General features: G+C 45.1%; 1 protein-coding gene across 1 annotated transcript in view; it reads right to left on the minus strand.

The window, feature by feature from the left end:
* The window catches only part of LOC140723067 (NACHT, LRR and PYD domains-containing protein 3-like), a 54535-nt gene extending 32596 nt beyond the window's left edge, over positions 1 to 21939 (minus strand). Inside the window, exons 1-2 of the mRNA XM_073037690.1 lie at positions 21737 to 21939; positions 6631 to 6793 (exon numbers count right to left, since the gene is read on the minus strand). The gene's annotated coding sequence lies outside the window, so the exon portion shown is untranslated. The remainder of the gene's footprint in view (positions 1 to 6630; positions 6794 to 21736) is intronic.
* Between the last annotated feature and the right edge of the window lie 1145 nt (positions 21940 to 23084).

The following is a 23084-nucleotide window of genomic DNA, read 5'->3' on the forward strand; positions in this document are numbered from 1 at the left end:
TTAGTACTTTTTTTTAAGGATTATTTGGGTCGGCACAACATGAAGGGCTTGTACTGTGCCGTACTGTTCTATGGTTCTAACCTAGACAGCCATCACCGTCATGGGCTGCGAGTACAGATTGGGAATGGAGAGGGGGTGTCAGTGACCTCTGCATCAGAGAAGGACATGGGTTCGTACAGCCGTCTGTCAGATATAAATGTTCTCACAATGGGATAAGAATTGGTGGCAAATCTGGAGTTAAGAAAATGGGATATTGCCCGACACAATCATCACATGTCCTACCGGCTAACAGGAATAAAATACTTTTAATATAAAATTGAAAGTAAAGTGCTGGAAACTCGGTACATCAGATTGGATATGTGGAAAGAGAAACTGTGGAAGACTCAGTATCAGAACTGGGACTGTCCAAGATGCAGCCCGATCGGCTGAACGATTCCAGCGTTTGTTCTTTTTACTTGAAATGTTGCGCAACTATTGACCGATTACAAGACGTTTGTGACGGCCTGAACAAAGTTGCACAACTTTAATGCCAACATTCATTAATTTTGCCCTCATTTCAACACAGGGATAATACAGTCGATACATTCAGTGCTCACAATATCCTCCCCATCCCACTATCAATCTATTTCCTGACAAAAGAGAAACACAATGGACATTTGGTAACGCTGAAACTAAAATCGGAATGGCTGTCATTAACCTACGTGCTGTATTGAATAAATCCTCTGATAATCCAGGTAACAAATACCGATTTCAGAAATGACTCAGTAAGGCAAAATACTTCACAATGAAGACAGCGACAGAACAGAGATTGTTGGTATAATCATTGGAGTGATACAGGCTGGACTGATATTGAACAAGACATTTGATATAGATCATTGAGGTGGTAGGATACGGGCTGGACAGAGGTTGAAAAAGATGGTGGATATATATCATTGAGGTGATGGGATACAGGCATTGGTCCCACTTGCAGCTCAACAGCTCAACAGTCTGCCAGTGTTTGACCCGCAAAGTGGTGAATATCTCTGCTCGACACCACTCTGGGCTCAGACGTTTCCATAGATGAGCCCCTCATGACCCTTCCCCACTGTGAATGGGCTCCTTCCCCCATCCGGCTCCTTGATCCCCCACTGGAATAAACATCCTCTCAAACTCTGTCCACCCTCTCTCTCACCATCTTTATCCTCACAGTAAAATCCCTCAGCCTCGCCCTTCCGCCGAGATCCCTCCCCAGGGGGCCGGCATCAAGCAGATGAACCGAATGGTCTCCTCCTACCTCCCAGCAATACATCAGACTCCGGCCGCAGGAGTCGCTTCACAAACGCCCCAACTTCCCTCGGAGGGATGTGGAAATAAATCAAAAAGCAGGACATTTACTTGAGGTTTATTCCGCCTTGACGGGGAGTTCGATGCGGGTGGCGGAGATGAAAGCAGCGGAGGTAACGCCCTCTCAGCTGCTCTGCCTCCGCTATTCGGCGTAACCAGTGATAAATATGTCTACACTCCTCTGTTGACTGTGGGGTGGGGTGGGTGGGTCAGGTAATTGTCACCTTAGCCGGTAAAGCTCGACAGTCTCAACAGCAGTGTGACGTAAGGAATTGCACACGTGACTTCAGATCCCGGTAAGGGGGATCCCACACGTGACATCAGGCATGTGGGGGCGCAGAGTGACGTCAGATCCCGGTGTCGGGATCCCACACGTGACATCAGGCATGTGCCGGGGTTATTAAACTTGAACATAAAGTGGACAATGATTGTATCATAAACAGAATACATGATAAATATAGATGTTTTCATTCAGTCAATATCAGACTTGTAAATGTTGCATTTTGTCCCTAATGCAGACAAGGAGCAACCATGCTCCAAGGGTCTGTCCCCACAACACCCACTGGGACAGCCTGCAGGCCCAAGGTGGGTCTGTTCACTCCGTTGTTTAAACCGAGATTCCTCAAACAAAAGGCAGCCACTGTGTCGCTCCAGCCCATTGTGTCATATAGTAATCGTGACTTGCTCTCAAAATCTCCCCCCACACTGCACTCGCAGGTCAACACTTTACCCGTGTCTCCTAATAATATACTGAATACTAAATCCTCGGCGGGAATACAGAGTTGCTGTACATGTGTCTTCACAGAGATATGGCTCACTGATGGAATTTCGGATGCAGTCATTCAGCCAGACGGACTCGCCTTGTTTCGTGCGGACAGGGGTGCAGCTCTCTCCGGTAAGACTCGCGGTGGCGGCATCAACACGAAATGGTGTAAGAACTCTGTGCTGGTTTCCAGACATTGCTCATCGTTAGTGCAGTTTGTGGCTGTTAGATGCAGACCATTTTATTTGCCACGGGAATTCACCTCCATCCTTATATTCGGTGTCTACATTTCCCTCCAGCGCTAATGCTAAGGAGGCACTTGTGAAATGGTCGGGGTTATCAGCGATCTGCAGAACGCACACCCTGATAGTCTGTTTATTGTCGCCCGTGATTTCAACCACGCGAACCTTAAGTCAATGTATCCCAAATTCTATCAGTATGTGGACGTTGCAATAAGGGGGGAGAAAGTGTTGGGCTTGGTTTACACAAACATCCCCGACGCTTACCGGACACAGCCCCGACCCCACCTCGGTTACTCAGACCACATCTCTGTTATGCTAATCCCAGCATACAGACCGCTCGTCAGGCGCTCCAGACCAGTTCAGAAGCAGGTGAAAACCTGGCCAGCAGGAGCCATCTCTGCTCTTCAAGACTGCTCTGAGAACACTGACTGATGTTCAGGGAGGCTGCAACCGATGGAGACTCTACCAACTTAGAGGAGTACACAGCATCAGTGACCAGCTACATCAGCAAGTGCATTGACGATGTTACTCTGCCCAAGACCATCACTATACGTGCCAACCAGAAGCCATGGATGACCACAGAGGTGAGTGCGCTGCTGAGGTCCCGCGACTCCGCCTTCAGATCAGGCGACAAGGCAGCATTAACAACAGCAAGGGTCAAACTGTCCCGAGCCATCAGAGAGGCAAAGCGTGCACATGCCCAGCTAATCCACAGTTACTTCCAGGACAGCGGCGACACGCGGCGCATGTGGAAGGGCATCCAGGACATCACCAATTACAAGACAACATCACCTGACTATGCAGGTGATGCCTCCCGCCCGGCTGCGCTAAATAACTTCTACGCCCGGTTTGAGGCTGAAAATGACGAGGAGGCGAGGAAGTCCACCCCTCCTACAAATGTGTGGTGCTGTGTCACACCGTGGCCGACTTGAGAGGAAACCTGTGAAGGGTCAATCCACGGAAGGCTGCTGGACCAGACAACATCCCTGGTAGGGTGCTTAGAGGATGTGCAGACCAGCTAGCAGATGTTCTCACTGACATCTTCAACATTTCCCTGATTTCCAAAGTGCTTCAAGGCCGCCATCATCGTCCCCAAGCCGAAGAAGTCATCAGTGTCCTGCCTAAGTGACTACCGTCCCGTTGCACTTACATCCATCATCATGAAGTGTTTCGAGAGGCTCCTCATGAGGCATATCAAGTCCCTGCTGCCCCCCTCACTGGTCCCCTGTAGTTTGCGTACCGTCCCAACCGCTCAACAGACGACGCCATTGCCACCACACTCCACCTGGCCCTAACCCACCTGGACAAAAAAGATATACGTTCGGATGCTGTTCATAGACTTCAGTTCAGCATTAAACACAATCATCCTTCAGAAACTGATTGGAAAGCTGAGCCTACTGGGCCTAAACACCTCCCTCTGCAACTGGATACTAGACTTCCTGACTGGGAGACCTCAGTCAGTCCAGATCGGGAGCAGCATCTCCAACACCATCACACAGAGCACAGGGGCTCCCCAGGGCTGTGTGCTCAGTCTACTGCTGTTCACTCTGCTGACCCATGACTGTGCTGTAACACACAGCTCGAACCACATCATCAAGTTCGCCGATGACACGACAGTGGTGGGTCTCATCAGCAAGAACGACAAGTCAGCTTACAGAGAGGAGGTGCAGCGGCTAACGGACTGGTGCAGAGCCAACAACCTGTCTCTTAATGTGAATAAAACAAAAGAGATGGTCGTTGACCTCAGGAGGGCACGGAGCAACCACTCCCCGCTGAATATCGACGGCTCCTCGGTAGAGATCGTAAAGAGCACCAAATTTCTTGGTGTTCACCTGATGGAGAATCTGACCTGGTCCCTCAACACCAGCTCCAAGGCAAAGAAAGCCCAGCAGCGTCTCTACTTTCTACGAAGGCTGAGGAAAGTCCATCTCCCACCCCCCACCCTCACAACATTCTACAGGGGTTGTATTGAGAGCATCCTGAGCAGCTGTATCACTGCCTGGTTCGGATAATTGCACCATCTCGGATCGCAAGACCATGCAGCGCATAGTGAGGTTAGCTGAGAAGATAATCGGGGTCTCTCTTCCCGCCATCACGGACATTTACACTACACGCTGCATCCTCAAAGGAAACAGCATTATGAAAGACCCCATGCACCCTCATACAATCTCTTCGCCCTCCTGCCGTCTGGGAAAATGCTCCGAAGCATTCGGGCTGTCACGACCAGACTATGCAACAGTTTCTTCCCCCAAGCTATCAGACTCCTCAATACCCAGAGCCTGGACTGACACCTTGCCCTATTGTCCTGTTTATTATTTATTGTAATGCCTGTACTGCATTTGTGCACTTTACGCAGCCCTGTGCAGGTCTGTAGTCTAGTGTAGCTTTCTCTGTGTTGTTTTTTAACGTAGTTCAGTCTAACTTTTGTACTGTGTCATGTAACACCATGGTCCTGAAAAATGTTGTCTCATTTTTACTGTGTACTGTACCAGCACTTATGGTCGAAATAACAATAAAAGAGATTTGACTTGATTTGAAGCCTTATTCGTCCTCGCTACGTCAGAGGATATAAACACCCATTTTCCCACTTCAATCCGTCACCCTTACACCTCCGCCAACTCCTTGTGGAGTAAGAGTGACATTGAAGAAACGGGCTTGTTGGATCTTTTCCGGGAGTCGGGCTAGGAAACACATGGCGGGATCTACGGAGGGAACTCCTAAATGACGAAGCCCACATCCCCATTGGGTGATATGCTAAATTGTTATTTGCTGTCACCAATGAGAGATAAATGAAATTCACGTCACTTCACGACAGATACCGGGCACGCACAGTATGATCAAATCGTCTCAACGTCAGCCCGGGATTGCGATGGTGACGAAGCTCCGCGAGAGTGCTCGCGTGGGCAGTGGGCTGGGCGGTGAGCTGGTGCGTGCGGCAGATGGGGAGACTGTCCAGTCAGTAACAGGGAACGGGGAGCGCGTCCCTCAGTCCCGTACCGCGCTGGCCAGATCACCGACTGAGTCATGGTCGATCCGTAACCCTCTGGGGTATAACATTAGCACACAAATCTCCATGTATGTAGTTAATCGATGTAGTTTTTCTTATATACTTAATCAAGGTAATGTTTCTTCTCAGTTCCACAATATAACTAATATGCAGAAGTTGTATTGACTAACACTAATTAAACTGTCAGAACTTTTCTAATCAACACAACAAATGCATAAGTGGACCACTCTGCCCTCCGAAATTGTTACTGTTCTGATTTAAACTTCCGTTACGCATTCCCCCATGTTCATTTCGAAAACAATTCAACCCCACTCTTTTTAAAGAAACTGGGCTTTGAATGGAATCAAAGGCTTTAATTTCACTGGCCAGTGAGTACAAAGAGTTCGTAACTCCCTCGATTAGCACCAGCAAGAAAAGTAGGATGGTGAGTCAGGGAGTGACGGAGGTGGGGGTGGAACTGTTGCTGCTTTTCACTACATGATGCCCTGTCCACAGCCAAACCTCCCACAGTCCCTCTGAGCATTGCATCTAACTTAATATCATCTCCTTCATCATCTGACCCAACGCGCTGCTTCCCATCCCGAAATGACTGAGTTTAAACCGACCCCGGCAGCTGTAGCAGTCCTGGCTGCAAAAACATCCGTTCCATCTCAAGTACAGATATAACCCATGCCTTTGGTACAGAGTCAAAGAGGAACATTGCGAAACCTGTTACTGCTTAATCACAGATTCACAGGTCTGACAATTTATTGGTAGGAAGATACCTGATGACGCCAGGCTACGTAAATGTACATTATTGGTTGGCATTGGCATGTTAGGACTGAATGTAATGGGGTGCCGGGACATTTGGCTTCAAGAGGTTTTGCGCTTAGCAGAGGCTTGCACGACGATACACTCGGGGGCAAGTATATCATTGCAGCTTGCAATAGACAGAGGAGTCAATGACATGTTGCTGTAGTTCATGGTAATTCCTCATTTCTGCAATCACTACAGCAGGAAGCAGTTGCGGCGTCTTATATTGGGAGGAAATTCTCAACGCATTTTGAAATTATTGTGACGTAACACAGACAAGCAAGGAAACATCAGGAGTGACGAGTTTAAATGAGCAAACAATATGAGGAATGTGCGTGGCTTCACGGAGCTGATGCTGACAGCACATTTGCAGACCTGGAGTGATTGCAACTGGCGTTACAGGCACTTCTACATTTATACTGTTCCGCTCCAGCTATTTCCTACCTTCCTTTGTACAGGTATGTAATGTCTAAAGGACCAGTGTTAGAGTAAATGAGACTCACCAAACTTTCTCATGGCTGAATCAATGGAAACAATGAAGGTTTCTCTCCAGTTGATGCTCTCAGTCCTCGGGCTGGTTCAATTGTTGCTGTTCCCTCATCTTCAGTTGTGGTTTGCTTCCAGTCGTTGGCTTTTCTTCCAATAAACCTCTCACCGCAGGTCTAACTTTAACCACAGCGAATAGAGAATGTTACTAATACAAATGAGAACAAAGCATTAAACTGAAATTTAAATATTGAACGCATATATCATGATCCGAGTGAAGAAATCTGTAACTGTCCCTCACACTTTACAAGGCATGACATGGGATGCAAAAGAACACACACAAAATGCTGGAGGAACTAATCAGACCAGGCAACATCTATATGTCGACTCTACTCTCTTCCATAGATGCTGCCCGGCCTGCTGAGTTCCTCCAGCATGTTGTGTGTGTTGCTTGGATTTCCAGCGTCTGAAGATTTTCTCTTGTTTGTGATGGGATACAAAGAAGTCATCGTTCATTCATGGTATAAGATGCAAGTCAAAATATATTGGAGTAGGATTAGATGATTCGGTCATTCTAGTCTGCTCCTTAATCATTCATGAAGGATTTTTTTTCAACACCTTATTCTTGCTTCCCTGCTATAACACTCAACCTATTCAGCAACCCAGAATGTGAATATACCCAAGGATAGCCTCCACCACCCTCTGTGACATCAAATTTCACATTCCCCCCAACCTTTGGCTGAAGAAATTTCTCTCAGCTCAGTTTTTAAGTGAAGCTTCTTTATTTCTGAGGCAGCACTCTCAGATCCCAGACTCTCCGGCTAATCAATACACCCTCTCTATTCTCACTGCATCCAGACTTGTTGTTATTCAGTTGGTATAAATAATCACTCCCGCTCTATCTTTCCCCACCCGAACACTATCCCTGTGAACTGCACTGAACACAGGCCCAGGGCCATCACTGCTCCACACGCATAAAGTTTATGATTCCTCAGCTTATTTTGAGAACTTTGTTAGCAGCAACTTTACTGAATACATTTCCGGGGAAAACAGGACATTTGGTACAAGGATAATGTACTGGGAAAAATCTGGTTTCTTTACTCTTCTATCAACCCTCACAAAACGAGAGCAGGTGCACTGGTCCATTCACAGAGGAATTAAAATGTTCCGGGGTGAATGTAATAAAGAGAAACTGGAATCACTAGAAACGCTCAGCAGGTAAGGAATTGCTGTGGGGAGAGGAAAAAAAGTTAGCGATTCAGTTTCCTAACCTTTCGTCAGAATGGATTCATCCAGTTTTTAGTGGAAAATCTTGGGGTGCTCTCCATGGAGCGGTGGGGACTGAGGGAAGATCTATAGAGGTTTATAAGTTTATGAAAGACATTGACAGAGTAGACAGGGACTATCTTTTCGCTGTTTAGAAATGTCTTAATGCCAGAGGACATGCGATGAAAGTGTGTGGGAGTAGTTGCAAAGGAAATGTGAGGGTAAGTTGTTTTACTCAGAGAGGTGTGGATGCCTGGAATGCGCTGTCTGTTATGGCGGTGGAAGCAAATACATTGGAGGCTTTTAAGAGACGTTTAGATAGGCACATGGGTCTGAGGAATATTGAGAGGATATGGACATTGTGTAGTTAGAAGTCATTAGTTTTGGGGGCAGGTTGATTTACTTTTCTGCTGGTTTGGCACACCATTGTGGCCGAAGGGCCTGTTCCTGTGATGTACTGTTCCATGTTCTGTTCTATCTTCAGCGTCTTGAGTTTCTGTTTGACTCCCACTGGCAGATAGACAGGTGAGAGTGAGGGGGAATTTCCAAATGTCTATTGATTTCTGAAATCCCGGTCTATTTCGACTGGTGCAAACACAAAACAGCGTATTTATTCACAGCCTCTCCCTGTGAGGGATGGAATGGGAACTCATTTAGATTTAGATGATTTAGGTGATTTAGATGCATATCATATTTTTTTTTACTGAGTTAAGTATTGTATGTAATTAGTTTTGCTACAGCAAGTGTATGGGACATTGGAAAAAAAGTTGAATTTCCCCATGGGGATGAATAAAGTATCTATCTATCTATCTATCTATCTATCTATCTATCTATCTTTGCTTCCAAAGCAACTTCAGAACCAAACATCTGAGCACAGAACAGGAATACTCGCTCAACATCTCATAAACCCAAGACAACTTGATCCCCGGTTTATTTTATCTGGGTCAAAACAAGTGAGGTATCCCAGGATCCAACCTCAGAGGGTCACAGCCCTCACCGAGAGCCTCGCACATCTTTTCCATATCTCACACTGAGAGATTCACGCTACCAATATCCAGCCCCCGGAGACGTCTGCTCCGTTGCGGAAAGATCCAGCCGCATCTGTAAAAGAACCGACTTAGTCCGAAGTCCAAACACTGCCAGTTACATATTCCTGGAGCTCCCATCCCAAGATTGTATCGCAAGCACCAGCTCTCCCAGGGCTCTTTGCTGCCGGTAATATGCGGCAGTGTCTCAGCTAATCCCCGTTCAAAAACTTACACTCCCACACCAACCCATGACAGAATTGGAGACTGATGATCCTTTGTCTGGACGGGCTTCAGCCGGGAAACATGGACACTGGGTCACGAAGAGGGTGCTGATACATTTCAACTTGTCTCCACAGTTACATTGAGCACATTCGTTCATTATTTTATTGGTGAGAGTGATCTAACCCAGGTAAATTAGCAGCCACTTTGCCCATCGTGTAATAAGAACAAAATGTTTGAAAATATAGCACTGTAAACTGAGTACAGGAGATTTTATTTGTTCTTTTGATGCACGAAGCACTGACTGTCTACAAGATGTTTGACACACTGAACAGAAGTGCATAAATGCAACCCCTACAACCATTAGTTGTTTCTTCATTCCAGCACAGACAAGATCCATCCCACACAGTGAATGCTCAAAGCATCTTCGTGTCAACACCGGCTGCTGAGGCCACTCTCTCTCCGCCGAGAGTCAGTACCAGAGAGAGATATACATGATCAACTCTCCCTGCAGCTCTGTTGAGCTGTTGCCCTGGCGACGGAGGAAGTGGCTGGCAAAGGTAACCGAAAAAGGAAATAACACACTCAACGTGACATGTTCTGAATTTCATTATGGCAAAGACGAACATTCAGCCATTTTGTAACGGTGAAACTAAAATTCCAGCGTTTGTATTTACCCTGTCGATGTGCATTCAGACAAACTCCTGGTAGTTCCAGCTCTGCAGAACTTCCAGCAGTGCAGACGCAGGTCCAAAATAAAAATACATTGTTGGATACGGCCCCTCTGCAACAAATGTCGATTATGTGTTCAAGTTTTAATTTAGATTCATAGAGCCCTTAGTGCACAGACACAGGTCTATTAGCCCATCCAGTCCGTGCTATGTTCGGTCCGGTACCATCCACCTGCACCCAGAACATAGCCTTCTAGACTACTTTCACCCATGTACCTACCCAAACATCTCTTACATACGACAATTGAACCTTCATCTCTCATTCGGCTGACAGCTGTTTCAGCATTCGCACCGCCCTCAGAGTGAATCAGTTCACCCTCAAATTCCCCTTAAATATCTCACATTTGCCCTAAATCCATGACCTCATCCCACCTGAGGGGCAAACGCCTACCTGCATTCACACTATTTATACCACAATACTTTTATATATCTCCAGCAGTGGTCTCCAACCTGGGATCTCTTTAAGAGACTATCTGACCCTACTGCTACATTAAAGTAATTATGGATCTGCATTCCCATGTCAATTTGGTTTGTCCCACATCGCAGACGCCCTGCCAGTCAATGAGTTAGTCATATCCTCATTTGTCCCGCCAAAATGCAACACCCCACCGTTATCTGCATTAAATTCCATCTTATATTTTTCAATTCAATTTCCCAGTTCCACACAACTCCGTTTCCCAAGAGACTTGAATCATTCCAAGGCAATGTGCAAAAAAGCCTCAAATGAAATAAAAAAAAACTCAACAGATAATCTGACGAAAGATAATTTCTCCGGTCTAACACCTTGTTTCAGAATGGCTTTGAACAATTTCTAATTTGATCTCAGGTCTCCAGTATCCTGTGTGTTTCTTTAATTTTCAGCTGCTCACAGACAGGCTACAGTGAGCGGGACTTTCCAAACACGGTGAGGATACTGAACCGGACGTAGATAACCAATGATGCAAACACTGAACAGCTCATTCCAGGTACTCACTAGCTCTGTGTATTGAGATTACCTCTCATATTCCTTCGATCGGACTCCCCAACCCTGGGAAACGAAGCCTAGTGTATGTGGCTGGGCATCAAGGGCTTTACAGATTACGTGAGGGAAAAAAATAGCCTTTACTGTTCCAGCAACGCTTCCCTCCCTGGCGCTCTAAGCACTGCTCCGAGGCACAACACAAGCCAGTCACGAAAACTACCCCCCGAGAGCTGATCAGTCAATGTCTGTAACAGCTGACGGAATAAGACCTCTGCAGAGGTGCTGGGCCAGAAAACATCCAGGCTGAGCTCGCATACAGTGTGCACATCAGCGCATTGATTTCTTCACGGCCATCGCCAACACATCACTTATCCAGGCTGCTGTTCCCACCTGCTTCAAATCAGCCACATTTATCCCTGTACCAGAGAACTCTACACATTCAGAACAAAAAGACGACTGCCCGGTGGACCTAACGCCAATCAGTGTTGCGTGCTCAGATCGGCTGATAAGGGCACGTATCAAAAACTCCAATCTTTGCTCACTGGGCGCTCACCAATAAACCTACCTATCGATTCACTCCAGGGCAGATGCCATAGCATCTGTCATTCCCCTTGGCCTGACACACATAGAAAACAGGGACACTTGTGTCAGAATGCTGTTTCTGAATTTCAGTTCGGCATGTAACACTACTGTCCCACAGACACTGGTGAACAAATTACTTCTCAGCCATCTAATTAAACCACTGTGCAACTGGATGTTGGGCTTCCTAGCTAACAGACCGCCGACAGTCAGGTTGCACCACCGCTCGTCCTTTCCCATTATCCTGAAATCAGCTGCGTGCTGAGCCCATTGTTGTACACTGTGCTCACACACGTCTGCATGGCCAAACACCCAATAACCACATTGAAAACATTCGCTGATGTCACAGTGTGGTGGGGCTCTTCAGTAACAACAATGATATGTCATACAGAGAAAACAGCTTAAGGACGTAGTTCCCCCTCACATTCCCCTTAAATGTGCCATTGTTTCCCCTAAATCCATGATCTTACCCAACCTGAGGGGAAAATGCCTACCTGCATTCACCCTATTTGTACCATTATAGATTTCTATATCTCTAGCGGGTGTTCCCAACCTGGGGTCCAGAGACACTTCGTTTAATTGTAGGGGCAAATGGCATACAGAATGGCATGAATAATGAATTACAGAGGCCTCGACACTGACGCACACATCCCACTCGTCACAGATCGCCATTCGCTAAAACCATCTTCAATCATCTCCCTCTGCTTCTTGTTCTCGAGCCCGGTGTGAATCCACCTCGCCAGCTCCCCGTGAATCCCAAGTCACCGAACCATCCCGATCAGCTGTCATGCGGGATCTTGTTACAGACTTTACCAAAGTTCAGATGAAAAACATCACTGCCCAACTTTACCTAACGCCCTAGTTAACTCTTAAATAATCTCCTAAATACTTGACAGATATGATGACCTATTGGGCAGTGTAGACTAATAAAAATAATATTGGATTATGTGGAAGCTGTGTTCCAATAATTTGTTCCAATAAAACTCTTAAATTTGTCCAAAAAGGTTGAATTTTAAAACAAAACCAAGTAGAATGTAAAAAAGTACCGATTTCATGGTTACATCAGAAACACTGATCAGATAAATTTGGGTTTAATTTATTTATTTTTTGTGGTGTAATATATAATTGATGTAAAAAGTTATATTGCACTAATCTTAACCGGACATTTATTGCATTTGTCACACTATCAAGACATAGTCTTGACCAAGTTGTTTCTTCAATTTTAATATTCAAGTCACTTTCCCATTTTTGTCTTAACTTATGGACTCCTTGTTTAAATGCCTGTTTTTGAATCAAGCTATACATTCAAGAAATAATTTTTTTAGTTTTTCCTTTTTGAATTAAAGTTTCTATTTCATTAGCTTTCGGCAATAAAATTGTTTGACCTAATTTTTCTCTTAAATAAACCCTTAATTGGAAGTAACAAAGAAGAGTGTTGTTTGATACTTTATATTTATTCTTTAATTGATCAAATGACATTAATATACCTCCTTCAAAACAATCTCCTATATATCTAATCCCTTTTTGAAACCAATTATATAAAAGTTGATTATCCATTGTAAAAGGAATAAGTCTATTTTGAATTAAAGATCTCTTTGCTAATAAAGATTTCTTTGTCTCATCATCAACATTTATCTTATTCCATAATTCAATCAAATGTTTTAATATAGGAGATTCTTTCTTTTCCCGTATCCATTTAGATTCCCATTTATATATAAAATCTTCTGGTGTATTTTCTCCTATTTTATCTAGTTCTATTCTAATCCATGCCGGTCTATCTTTCTCAAAAAAAGATGCAATACGCCCTAGTTCATTCTTAACTAATCTCCAAAATACTTGACAGATATGATATCCTATTGGACAGTGTAGACGGTGATTTCCCCGAAACCAATGCCCAACATCCCGGGATTTCAGCTTCACTGCAGACAGAGAAAATTCCGATCCCAGCTGCAGAATTACCAACCTGGACTGTAGCCCGTATACTGCCAGTTCCATATCCTCAGAGTCACCGGCCCAATATCATCACCCATACAAAGACACTTTGGTGCCGGCAATTTGCCGTGACTAAGGTGGAATTGGAACCTAATGACCCTCTGCCGAAGCTGGTGCTCAGGCTGGTTCCCCGGTCTGTATAGAGGATGCGGATACACTTCAGCCTGACCCCAGCAGCTAAACCGAGCATATTTGTTCACAATCTTCCTTTTGTGTGGGATCTTGCCCAGCACAGCTAGCTGTCATGTTTCCTGCAGTGTAGCAGGAACAAAATGTAAAATTATAAAGTGGAAAAGTGCTGGGAACACGGTATATCAGACTACATCTGTGAAAGGAGGAATGGTGGAAGACCCAGTTCCAGAACCGAGACTGTCCAAGATGCTGCCGATCTGCGAGCGTTTCCAGTATTTTCTACTCCTTACTTTAAATTTCCTGCAACTGTAGTATTTGCAGATGAAGTGTTGCCTCACCTGGAAGGACTAATTAGTGTCTGAATGGGGGTGAGGGAGGAGGTGTACGGGTAGGTGTAGCACTTAGGCCGCTTGCAGGGATAAATGGCTGGAGGGAGATTAGTGAGGAGGGATAAATGAAGAAGGGAATTATGGAGGGAGTGATCCCTGTTGAAAGAAGAAGGTGGGGTGGGCGAGGAAGATAAAAATATGTTTAGATGTAAGATCTCTTTGGAATTGGTGGAAGTTGCAGAGGCTGAAGGGGTGGTAGGTAAGGACAAGAGGAACTCCATCACTATTACGGTGGGAGGAAGATGGGGTGAGCACGGACGTATGGTAAATGTGAGTGAGGACTGCATCAATTGCGGAGGGAGGACAGCCACATCCTAGGAACAGATGCAGGGGGAGCAATGAAACTGAGAAAAGGGTAGAGCATTTTACAAGTGATAGGCTGGGAAGAGGTATGGTCGAGATTATCATGGAAATCAGTAAGATTATAAAGGATGTTGGTTGACAACCTGGCTCTAGAGATGGAGAGATCAGGAAAGGGCAAGGACGTGTTAGAGATGGACCAGCTTACATCAAATAGCTCTTGGCAGGCTAGTGTAGCGACGGCAGGAGCCCTGGCAGACACGGATGTTGCTGGCATTTAAGGAACTGAGTTACAGGGGTAGATTGAACAAGTTAAAATTGATTCCGTGAAGCACAAGAGATTGTGATGCTATCAGAGGTTCCCAAACCTTTTTATGCCACAGACCCCTACCATTAACCGTGGCGGCCGTGGGTCCCAGACTGCGAACACCTGCCAAAGGTATACAAAGGATACCCCTGCTAGAGGTATACAAACTATGATGGTATAAATAGGTTAAACTGCAAATACAAAAAACACTCAACAGATAAAGAATACCTACGGAGAGAGAAACAAAGTTCATGCTTCAGCTCCGGCAACCTGTGTCGAAATGGCTTCAAACTTCTTTCTGATTTGAATTCAGGTCTCCAACAACTTGAGTGTTTCTTTAATTTCCAGTTGTCACAGACAGCTGAAAGTGAATGGAAATTTCCAAATATGGTGAGAATACTGATCCCCAGGTAAATAACCAACGATGCAAACACTGAACAGCTCGTTCCAGGTACTCACTACATTTGTGTGTTGAGATTACCTCTCCAGTGTCTCTGGTCTCTCCGCTCCATTGTATCTGTGCCCTTTGGTTTCGGACGCCCCAACCCTGGGGAAAAATCATTGGTATATTTGACTGGGCATCAAAGGCATTGCAGACTACGTTACGACAAATAGCTCTGACTGCATCAGTCACGTTCCCCTCCCTGGCGCTCTAATCAATGCTTCGAGGCCCGCAACTCGAGCAAGTCACGAAAGCTAACCTCTCCGAGGAGAACAGCCATACTTTTTAACAACAGCAGATGAAAGGACTCTGCAGAGATTCAACCCCTGTGAGGCTGCCGGGCCAGAAAACATCCCAGGCCAAATACTCCGTCACTGTGGACACCAGCTCACTGATGACTTCACGGCCATCGTCAACACTTCCCTCATCGTGTCTTCAAACCGCACAACCCCATCTACATCGGTGGTGCGCAGGTGGAACTTTAAAAGCTTTAAATTCCCCGGGGCGAATATCACAAATGATCTGACTTGGTCTAACCAAACAGAGTCCACTACCAAAAAGGCCCACCAGCGCCTTTACTTCTTGAGAAGGCTGAAGAAATTTGGCCTGTTTCCTAAAACCCTCACTAATTTTTATAGGTGCACCGTAGAAAGCATTCTTTTAGGGTGCATCACAACCTGGTATGGAAGTTGTCCAGTCCAAGACCGGAAGAAGCTGCAGAAGATCGTGAACATAGCCAGCACATCACACAAACCAATCTTCCATCCTTACACTCACTTTACACCACAAGCTGTCGGAGCAGTGCTGCCTGGATATCAAGGACAAGACCCATCCAGCAAACACACTATTTATCCCATTTCCCTCTGCGAGAAGGTTCAGGGACATGAAGATTCGTACGGCCAGATTTGGGAACAACTTCTTTCCAACTGTGATAAGACTGCTGAACAGAACCTGTCCCGGATCTAGGCCGTACCTTCCAAATATCTGGACCTTACTCGCACTACATTACTTTCCCTTTTCTATTTGTTTATTTTCTAATCATGATTTATAATTTATATTTTTATTATATTTATTTCGATTTGTACTTCAGGGAGCGCGAAACGCAGAAACAAATATCACTGTGATGATTGTACGCTCTAGTATCAATTGTTTGGTGACAATAAATTATAAAGTATACAGTAAATCTATACCTTCAGAAGCAAATGACTACGGACTAGCCTCTTCTTCAATGTCAACGAGACAAAGGAGATGGTTATCAACTTCAGGAGAACTTGAACCACTCACACACGTCTTTACATCAGCAGCATAGCTGTGGAAACTGGAAGCAGTTTAAAACTCCTGGGCGTGTACATCTCATACAAGCCCTCATGGTCCCAGAACACATTTCACAATGCTCGCTCCCCAACCCCTCGACTTTCTGAAGAAGCTGAAAAGAACGGACTATGTGTAGTGCATGCGGGAAAAAGGCCGGCAACAGCATGGAGGTTCCCACCCACTCTTGCTCATGGACTGTTTGTCCCAAACCCATCAGGGAAGAGGCTACATGGCATCGGCTCCAGGCCAGTAGACTCAGAAATAGTTATTTTCTCAAGCGGTAAGGCAAATCAACAACTCCACCCACTAACTCACCCCTCCACACCCCCATCACCACTATTTTAAAATTTCCTGTCAGTCACCATATGTCCAGATACTCCTCTGCCTACCATCATTTCATGGACATACGATCAATGTTTTAAGCTATCATCTGTATTGTGTGTTTTTATAATTGTGCTCTTTATCTTTCTGTGTTTTTTTTTGTTCCTGCGTCAGATCCAGAGTATGTTATTCTCCTTTTCACTTGTGTACTGGAATGACATTAAGTAACTTGGACAGGAGGAAGAGTATTGCAAACTGATACAGGACTTTGTGATATGGTGCAACTCAAACTACCTGCGTCACAATATCACCAAGACAAGGAGATTGTGGTGGACTTTAGGAGATCTAGGCCTCATATGGAGCCAGTGATCATTAATGGAGAATGTGTGGAACAGGTTAAGACCTACAAGTATCTGGGAGTGCAGTTAGACGAGAAGCTAGACTGGACTGCCAACACAGATGCCTTGTGCAGGAAGGCACAGAGTCGACTGCACTTCTTTAGAAGGTTGGCGTCATTCAATGTTTGTAGTGAGATGCTGAAGATGTTCTATAGGTCAGTTGTGGAGAGCGCCCTCTTCTTTGTGGTGGCGTGTTGGGGAGGCAGCATTAAGAAGAGGGACGCCTCACGTCTTAATAAAATGGTAAGGAAGGCGGGCTCTGTCGTGGGCACAGAACTGGAGAGTATGACATCGGTAGCAGAGCGAAGGGCGCTGAGTAGGCTACGGTCAATCATGGAAAACCCTGAACATCCTCTGCATAGCACCATCCAGAGACAGAGAAGCAGCTTCAGCGGCAGGTTGCTATCGATGCAATGCTCCTCAGACAGGATGAAGAGATCATTACTCCCCAATGCCATTCGCCTTTACAATTCAACCGCCAGGGGCAAGATATGTTAAAGTGCCGGGGTTAGGACTGAGCTTAAGTTACCATTCAATGTATTTTAATAAACTATTTAAGAACTTTTTAAAAGCTATTTATTAATGTTTTTTTTGAGAGGGTGATTTTAGATGCATATCATATTTATACTGAGTTAAGTATTGTATGTAATTAGCTTTGCTACAATAAGTGTATGGGACACTGGGAAAATGTTGAATTTCCCCATGGGGATGAATAAAGTATCTATCTATCTATCTATCGATCTATCTATCTATCTATCTATCTATCTATCTATCTATCTATCTATCTATCTATCTATCTATCTATCTATCTATCTATCTATCCATCTATCTTGAATGCTGGGGAATATATCATGACCAACCACATTATCTATGTCACTTCCTGATTTTATAATCTCCGACAATGTCACCTCATTCTCTTCTGCTCCGTGGAGTAATGATCCAGCTTGGCAAACCTCTTCCTATGCATAGGCCCACTAGTCTAGTCAGCATTTTCACCAGTTTCTTCGATACGCTCTCCAGCTGGTTAATCTCTTTCCTACAACAGGGTGAACAAAACTGTGTATGATACCCGGTGTAGCCTCACCAGTAATTTATATAACTACAATATGATGCCCATAACACAAAACTCAATGCCACAACTGATGAAGGCCAGCATGGTTAAAGCATTCTTGGTCAAACTTTACACTTGCACGTCCACTTTCAGGAAAACGTACACTTGTACTCCCCGGCTGGTCTTTTCCTCAACATTTGGTGCCCTGCCATTCACTATTTCAGTCCCACCATAGTCTAACTGTCCATCATGCACCATCCGTCACTTATCCAATTTTAAAGCCAATTGCCATTACACATCCCATCTCTGTAATTGATCAAGATGTTTTAAAATTCATTGTAACCTCTTGCAATATCAAGCAGACTCCCGACTTTTATATCAAACTTGCTGACCATGCCATGCACATTCATTTTCATGTTGATGTCCTGAATAATGAATTGTAGAGGCTCAATACTAGCACTCACATCCCACTCGTCACAAGCCTGCATTCGCTCAATCCATCTTCATTCATCACTCTCTGCTTCCTGTCATCGATCCCTCTTGACAGATAAAACGTGGTGTAGTCGGTGATTTCCGCTCAACCAATGTCCAATCTCCCGGATCTTCAGCTTCACTGAAGACTAAGAAGTTTCCAATAAACACCTGTATAGATACCAAGTGGACGGAAGCCCCAAACAGCCCATTCCATTTTCTCAAAGACTCCGCCCCAATATAATTAGACACAACCCTGCGGTGTTTGGTGCCGGCGATTTGCCGTGGTGTTCCTGACATTACCGATTCATAAACTGAGGTGGAACTGAAACCTAATGACCCTCTGCCGGGGCCGGTGCTCAGGCTGGCTCCCCGGTATGTATAGAGGATGCGGATACACTTCAGCCTGTCCCCAGTAGCTAAACCAGGCACATTTGATCCCTATGTCATCGCTGTGTGGGATCTTGCCCTGCACTGTTGACTGCCATGTTTCCCACAGTGTAGCAGGAACAAAATGTTCATAATGTCAAATTATACAACAGAAAATGCTGCGAACTCAGCTACATCCGTGAAAGGAGAAATGGTGGAAGACCCAGTTTCACAATTCGGGCTGTTCAAGGTGTTGTCGACCTGCTGCGCGTTTCCTGCATTTTCTTCTTCTTGCTTTAAGTTTCCTACAACAGTAGTATATCCTCTCTATTTAACACACAGCTATAAGCTGATTCCAGAAATGTTTGTGGCACCCCAAACTATTCAGCAGTTTGATGAAAATGCCATCGCCACAACCATGAATATGTTAATTCTCAGTTCATTCCGACCCTGGTGTAATACATTCCACACAGTCAATGCTCACAGCCTCCTTCCCTCCCACTATCACCCTATTGCATTTGCTCCCGAGGCCACTGACAGGATGCTCAGAGGCAGTGACCAAAGAGCGATAAAATTGTGCAACTCCTGTTGCAGTTCTGGCCAGTTGTTACCGTGGAAACGGAGGAAGTAACTCGCCAAAAGATAACTGAAAAAGGAAATAACAAACTCAAAATCATCCGCTATGAGTGACATTGTGACAGAGATTAACACAACAGCCAGTTTGTAACAGAAAAACTGAAATTGTAATGGCTCTTTTTACCCCGCCTCGTGTTGATTCAGTTAAACCTCTGGTAGTTCTAGCCAACAAAAAACAATTCCTGGAAAACTCAATGAGGTACGAGGCGGAAGAAAATTCTTCACAATGAAGAACGGCCGTTAGAAGAAACGTTGTTCATATATGTATACCACTGAGCTGATGAGATACATGCCGGACTGAAGACAGCAGAGAACTGGAACACAGCTGAGCAGTTTAGAGAAAGAAGTCTCCCCTCCATGGACCCTGTCTGTACTTTCCGCTGCCTTAGTAAAGCAGGCGACTTAAAGAAAGATCCCCACACCCCTGGATACTCTCACTTCTCACCCTCCCATCGGGTCGGAGACGAAATAAAACAGAAACGTACCACCAGGCTCAAGGGAAGTTTCTATTCTGCTGTTATAAGCGAACTGAATGTTCCCCAGTGTGAAGAGATGGACTCCTAACCTCACAGTCTAAATCGATGTGTCCTGGCACCACACATCTACGTGCTCTGCCCTTTCTCCGTAACCGGAATGATTTGTTCTACTCTGTTATTGATTTACCCTGTCTCACCTCAATGTACTGCTGTAATGTATTGATCTACATGCATCATCCCGAATACAAGATTTTCACTGTACATCGGTACATGACAAAAATAAACAGGCTCCCCATTTAAATTGTGCGGAAATATTAGACAACTGGCGTCTTTCCCTGAGTAATAGCAAGCTTCATTTTCTTAGAAATCCATATAAATTAAATAAGGGTTAATTCTCCCATCAAACGGTCATATATCGGAAAACACTAGTTGCATTGCTCAACGTCGTAGCATAGGAAAGAAAACAGAAATTATCCGAGAGGATATGACAGATCTGGATCTCACTGTCGCCTAAACGGGCTAACAGTTAAACTACGCATAGAGGTGGATCAGTGTGCCGAAAGTCCAATTACTCTGTTTAACCTTCTCTGTCTGCAAGAACACAACATGCCGAATGGCCGCTTTCCGTGTTCTGGAATGGTATGAAACAATTATTCACCCCGGGCATCGATCCAAGTGACGTTTGGATCCGGACCGGAACAGATGATGGAGGTAAAATTCCCCAGGTACAAGTCATCGGACGGGTGTAGACCCGGCATCAGCTCCTCATCCCGCTCCTAGAACCCAGGCACCAAGATCTGAGCGGCGGCTCAACTCAGGCGGCACGGTGTGAATGTCTCACAATCCGGACCGACTCCGCCGGATTCTCTCCGCGAAGGGATGAGAGGCCGCCAGTTCGGGGAAGTGAACGGGGCTCACTGTCCGACATCCGACGTACCGGCTCGGGACCGGCCTCAGTACTCACCGATGTAAACTTGATGCATTTGCCCCGTAGGCAGTGATCGGTCTCTCGGCTTCCCGACGACGATCCGCTTCAATACAGAACGGAAAGAAAGCCACCGCCCTGCCCAGGATTGAGCATGCGCAATGTGATCTCGCGTCTTGAGAGGGGCGGGCGGGGTCTCGGAAACAATCCAACAGATACTGCAGCTCCGCGATTAAGGGTTCACGTGACCGATGGGTTTGGTCTCCCATGGCAATATCATGATCAGGTTCAATACCCCCGACATATCTCATGAAATTTATTGTCTTTTTGTCAGTACCAGAATGCAATAAATAGCAACATCGATAATACCTGAATTGCAGTAGATATATATTATATATTTAAATTAGATAAATCGTGCAAAAACAAAATTTAAAAAAAATACAAAATTCAGTGCCAGAACTGATGAAGGGCAGCATGGTTAAAACCTTCTCTCCCACCCTCGATACTTTCAGTGAACTGTACACATGTACTCCCAGGTCGCTCTGTTTCACAGCACTTGGTGCCCCGCCATTCACTATACCACTCCCACCCTGGTTTGACTGTCCGTAATGACCCATCCCTCACTTGTCCACGTTAAAAACCTTTTGCCATTCCACATCCCGTCTGCCAAGATTTATTTAAAATTCACTGTAACCTGCTGTAATATCAAGCAGACTCCTGAATTTAATATCAAACTCGATGACAAAGCCATGTACATCCATATTCAAATTAATGTCATGAATAATGAATTGTAGAGGTCTCAATACTGACACTCACATCCCACTGGTCACAGGCCTCCATTCGCGAAATCCATCTTTAATCATCACTCTCCGCTTCTTGTCATCGAGCCCTGTCAAAACAGTTATCTATTTCCAAAGCTCTAAAATACTTGATCTGATTGACGTCCCACTGTGTGGTGTAGTCGGTGATTTCCCCACAATCAATGTCTAATCGCTTCACTGCAGACTCACTGCAGACTGAGTTCAGAAATGTTTGGGACACCCCAAGCTGTTCAACAGATTTGTGTAAACGCCATCGCCACCACCATCAATTTGCTAGTTGTCAGTTCATTCCGACCCTGGTGTAATACAGTCCACACAATCAATGCTCACAACATCCTTTCCTCCCACTGTCATTCTGTTGCACTTGCTCATGAGGCCACTATCTCTGTGCAAATTGTGCAACTCCTTTTGCAGTTCTGACCGTTTGTTACTTTGGAAATGAAGGAAGTAACTCGCCAAAAGATAACAGAAAAGGGAAATGACAAACTGAACACCATCCGCTATGAGTGACATTATGACAAAGATTAACACGGCAGCCATTTTGTAACAGAAAAACTGAAATTGTAATGGCTCTATTTAGCCCGCCTCGTGTTGATTCAGTTAAACCTCTGGTAGTTCTAGCCAAGAAAAAGCAATTCCTGGAAAAGTCAATGAGGTAAAAGGCGGAAGACAATACTTTACAATGAAGGCAACGGTTAGAAGAAACGTTATGGTCACCATTGAGCTGATGAAATAAAACACAGAAATACAACTCTGCAGATGTTGTGGATCAAAGAATACGTTCACAACGCTGGAAGCATCCGTGAGAAAAGAGTAGCCAACGTTTTGGGCCGAGACACTTCATTAGGAATGAGATACATGCTGATGAGATACCTGCTGGGCAGAAGACAGCAAAGAACTGTGACACAGCTGTGCACATCAGAGAATCAAGTCTCCCCATCGTGGACTCTGTCTGTCCTGCCCGCAGCCTCACTAAGGCAGGCAACATAATCAAAGATCCCCACAGACCTGGACATTCTCACTTCTCGCCCTCCCATCGGGTCGAAGATAAAATAAAACAGAAACATAACATTAGGTTCAAGGACGGTGTCCATTCTGCTGTTAGAAGCGAACAGCGTGATGAGTGGACTCCTGACCTCACAGTCTAAATCGATGTGACCGTGCACCACATATCTACCTGCACTGCACTTTCTCTGTAACCAGAATGATTTGTTCCGCTGTTATTGATTTACCCGATTTCACCTCAATATACTGTAGTAATGTATTGATCTGCCTGGATTTTACCGATTACAAGACTTTCACTGAACTTCGGTACATGACAAAATAAACAGTTTCTCCATTTT

This window comes from Hemitrygon akajei, unplaced genomic scaffold (assembly GCF_048418815.1).
Source record: "Hemitrygon akajei unplaced genomic scaffold, sHemAka1.3 Scf000099, whole genome shotgun sequence".
NCBI lineage: Eukaryota > Metazoa > Chordata > Chondrichthyes > Myliobatiformes > Dasyatidae > Hemitrygon > Hemitrygon akajei.